Consider the following 4,902-nt stretch of genomic DNA (forward strand, 5'->3'; position numbering starts at 1 on the left):
GGGCTCCAGTGCTCAGTGTGGTGGTGTTGGAGATGCTGTTACCGATCCAGACTGTCTGAGGTCTCTCTGTCAGAAAGTCCAGGATCCAGTTGCAGAGGGAGGTGTTCAGGCCCAGCAGGCTCATTTTTTCAATCAGGTGCTGAGAAATGATTGTGTTGAATGCTGAGCTGAAGTCTATGAACAGCATTCGTACATACGTGTCTTTATTATCCAGGTGGGTGAGGGCAAGATGTAGGGTGGTGGCGATGGCGTCATCTGTTGACCGGTTGGGGTGATAGGTGAACATGAGTGGGTCCAGTGTGGGTGGCAGCAGGGTCTTAATGTGCCTCATGACGAGCCTCTCAAAGCACTTCATCATGATGGGTGTGAGTGCAACAGGACGGTAGTTATTGAGGCAGGACACTGGGGACTTCTTTGGTGCTCAGGGAGAGGCTGAAGATGTCAGTGAGGACATCTGTCAGCTGGTCTGCACATTCTGTGAGCTCTTTCCTGGGGGTGTTATCTGGACCAGCACACCAACCAACAGACAAGTGGTCTGAATATCCGAGATGGGGGCGAGGCTTTGCTCGGCACACACTGGGAATGTTTGTGTAAACAAAATCCAGTGAGTTTTCCCCCTCGTAGAAAAGTCCACTTGTTGATGGAATTTCAGAAGCACTGACTTGCGATTTGGATGGTTGAAATATCTGGTGATGATAAACAGTAAATCGGGGTGTGAATTCTGCAGCTCAGTGATCTCCCTGTACAGCTCGCAGAGCGCCTCTTTAGCGTTAGCGCTGGGTGGGATGTTCACTGCTGTAATGAGCACAGCAGTGAATTCCTGAGATAAATAAAAAGGTCTGCATCTAACAGTCATTAGCACTACCAGCGATGAGCAGTAATTGGACACTAGCACAGAGTTCTTGCACCATTCCATGTTGATGTCGACACACCAGCTACCACCGTGAGTCTTACCACACAGGGCTGCATTTCTGTCTGCACGAAATGAGGTGAGCCCGTGTAGCTGAATGGCAGTGACCAGAACTCTGTCACTGAGCCATATTTCTGTAAAAACAAAGCAGCATTCCCTAAATTGTAGTCCAGGTTATTGTCCAGTGAGCAAATGTTTGAGAGCAGGATGGATGGAAGAGCTGCCGACTTGGATTTGCTCTTAGCCTGGTAAATATGGTTTTATGGGATTTGCAAATGATTACATTCTTTTTTATTTACATTTTACAGTGTGTGTGTGTATCAACTTTTTAGAATTAGGGTTGTATGTTGTTTCATATCACATTCATTTATGTAAGGTCTGGTTGTCATTGCATACTTTTACTGTCAATCCACACATGTATATGACAATGAATAAATGTGCTTTGCTAAAAAGTGTGTTTACCCAGACTGACTCATCACTTCATCAGCACGCTGCTTTGATTCAGTCCCACCCACACCATTCTGCTGGCACATGTACTCACTCGAGCACCAACTGTGAATTAATCCAAATTCAAAAATAGCCCTAAGAAATTCTATTTTCTGTGGTTTGAGTACTTGCTAAAAATCTACCATATCAAGTGCCATGAGCATTGTGTATGCAAAACATATACATAATCAGTGATTTTATAATTGTATCCTCATGTGTGGGGTAGTTGTTTAAACATGAGTTTTATAAATCATCTTTTTTTAATTTGATAATGTTGAGTGATGAATCTCAGTGATGTTTTGATTCATGCTAAATCATCCAGGTAAGGATGATCATCCAGGTGTCATCCACATACCTGTACCAGTGATGTTCTTGGGTGTAACCTCTGGTATGAGGTCTGGCCAGTAGCACTGTCCTGTTCTAAATGCTTCAGACAATCTATCACCCACTACCTGGGTTTCATCGGGCCATAAGTGTTTTTGGCGGGGTGATGAGGTTATGTACTAATTGGAAGGTTGGTGGTTCGATCCCAGTCTCCTCCAGTCTGAATTCCAAATAACTAACCGTACGTTGCTCTCTGACCCATTTAGCAATGATAACATTTTCTCATGAGTCTTGCTGATTTAGCAAAACTTTGCACTAACCCTGGTCTGCCTGAAGGATGATCATGTTGTTGTCATTACTAAGTGATGTGAGTGCCTTCATCTCCTCCATGCTGATGTTGCTTGCTGCTGTCTTTGCTTTGGTAAGACAGGCCAAAACTTTGGTCTGCAGTTTCTCTGCTTCCACATCTGCAATGTTTTTGTTTTGAATTGCCGATTCTGTGGCTGTGATCAGTTCCACTAGCAGGATTTGTCTCACCATTTTTGTCACTCCTCAATGACAAAAATACTTATGAGCCCCTGAAATGAGACCCAGGTGGTGGTTACAGGAAGAAGGTTATCCGAAGCAGTTGAACAGGACAACGCTAGTAACAGAATCTAATATCACAGGCTGTACCCTAGGGAAGCTACACGACGTTTGTATGGTTTACCAAAGATACACAATCAGAGTGCACTTTTAAGCAACTCGGTCACCTATAACATCTCTAAGTTTCTGGCTTTGATCCTCAACCCGCTGGTAGGCAGCTCTGAACACCACATCCAGAACACTTTGGATTTTGTTGAGAAGGTGAGAGATGTCATTATGGAGGCAGATGAAACCATGGTCTCCTGCCGTAGGACAGCAGCTTTCATAATGTCATAATTTAAACTGTCCTCAATTGAGAGCTGTGCATACTTCTTGAGCTTTCCCCACTAGTTTGCACAGGAGCAAGAGAGACCATACACTCATTGGCCAGTGTAGTGCACCTGCAATGCACTCAAACACTGAAATATGAATCTACAGAATCTCTGAAAGCTGGGACTAATTTGATGTGCCTACTTACATCTGGCTTAGGGGATGGTGACTGAGGGGTTGACCAAGGAGTAGAAGGACTGGCAGATACAGCAGCTCCCCGCTCCATCTCCAGAGCCCTCACCCTGACGTGCATGGTTTCCACCTGCAACTGCTGCTTTTTTAACTACACCTCCTTTATGCACAGCATTTGCTGCAGCTCCTCAGCAGAGGTGCCAGTTTGAGAAGGGAGATTTTCCAGTGGGGGAGGAATGCAACTGTGTCTCATTCCCTCGTTGTCCCTCTGTGTATATAAACCCTGTGTTTGCTCTTTGTTGCCTCGTACCCTCTCTATACTGTGTGCTGTTTCCATGCTCCCAGTTTCCCAGCGTTTCTGGTTCCTAGGTTCCCAGTGTTAGATCTTAGTTTCAGGGTTTTTCTTTGTGTTTCATGAGTTTATTTAAATGGAGGCTTTTTCCCAGCAGTAAAGCTGCCGTTTTAAGTTTCGTCTCCGTGTTCGAGTCCTACATTTGGGTCCTTCCTCCTGCCTGTCGCACAGCGAACCATGACAGGCTACTAACTAGGTTAAATTTAGTGATCTGGAACAATAAGCCACGAGGGTCTGTTGATTCAAGGCTAGAGTAACCTGTAAGAAACCTTTGAGTGATGGAATAATAATACATAATTAAGCAGGAGCAAAGACAAATTTAAAAAATAATAATCACAGAATCAAATCAAACTGAATTATATTCATCTAATTAACCCAATCTGATCTGAGTTTGTTCTGGTCTTTGAGAGGAGAGAGAACAGGCACATCCAGGCCTGAAGATGCACTTACTGTATGTCTGAGTTCTGTGTTGATGATAATAATCCAACAGGAGAGCAGCCATACTTGGAAATTCATTCCCCCTGGAATACAATGGAAATCCAAAACTTTTCAAAGTTAAAATCTACAGGAAAACAGTGGAAATACTTGGACATTAAATCCAACAGGAAAATAATGGAAATCCAAATCCTTTTGAATTCATAGTCTAACATGGCAAAAATGAACAGAGAAAAAGCCCAAAAATATCAAACCAAACTGTAAGTCCACAGGTCAGACAGCAGCTGATCATTCCATCACCTCGGCCAACATTTCCAACTGAAATTCCCACTTTCACACGGTGGTCTTTTCCTGTTTCATTTCCTATGTCCTCTCTATTTTTGGTAATTCCACGCCAGTGGAAACCCAAACAAAACACGCATTATGAGGCTCTAATGCCTGTGTCTCAATCTCACGGCCCATGTCACCCCTACTTGCGGCCCGCATAACGACGTGAAGAAAGATTTTTAAAAATGATTTAATATGAAGGCAATAGGGAGAGTCCCACATAGCAAAGTTGGTATGGCCCAGATCTGGCCCACACAATGTGCTTACACATGGCCCACATACTGCAAAGAATGATGGCCCTTTGGTGGCCCAGACCTGGTTTGCCAGAGGTGGCCCACACATGGGCCACCACAAGGCCAGTTGCAGACACACTGGTGGCCCTGTGCTGGCCAAGAACAGTTTCACCTCTGGCCCCAGATGTCAGCCTAATGTGTACCTTAATCAAGCCATGTAATAACAACATGTGCCAGAACATAATAGTGCAAAAGTAACATGACAAAACTCTGTTAAGACAGTGAATGGACTGATTGGATTGGATACGATACAGAGAAGATTAGCATGGCCCCTGCGCAAGGATGACACGCAAATTCGTGAAGCGTTCCACATTTTAGGGGTAGCTGTAGCTCAGGCGGTAGAGCAGGTCATCTACTGATCGGAAGGTTGGTGGTTCGATTCCTGGCTTCCCCTAGTCTGCATGCCAAATATCCTTGGGCAAGATACTAACCCCAAATTGCTCTCCGATGCATACATCGGAGTATGAATGTGTGTGAATGTTACTTAGAAAGCACTTAGAACAATGCGCTTGTGCGAATGTGGTGTGAATGGGTGAATGCACAAGTTGTGTAAAGCGCTTTGAGTGCTCAGATGAGTAGAAAAGCGCTATATAAGAACCAGTCCATTTACCACTGATTCTTATATAGCACTTTATTACTCACCCAGATTACTCAAAGTGCTCTATACAACACACCACATTCACACTCTA

At 44.2% G+C, this 4,902-nt stretch overlaps 1 non-coding gene across 1 annotated transcript; it reads left to right on the forward strand.

The window, feature by feature from the left end:
• Positions 1 to 4,423: 4,423 nt before the first annotated feature.
• LOC116331620 lies at positions 4,424 to 4,530 on the forward strand. Its single transcript, XR_004200318.1, has one exon. It is a non-coding gene; the product is annotated as a U6 spliceosomal RNA (small nuclear RNA).
• Positions 4,531 to 4,902: the final 372 nt, after the last annotated feature.

This window comes from Oreochromis aureus, linkage group 8 (assembly GCF_013358895.1).
Source record: "Oreochromis aureus strain Israel breed Guangdong linkage group 8, ZZ_aureus, whole genome shotgun sequence".
Taxonomy (NCBI): Eukaryota; Metazoa; Chordata; class Actinopteri; order Cichliformes; family Cichlidae; genus Oreochromis; species Oreochromis aureus.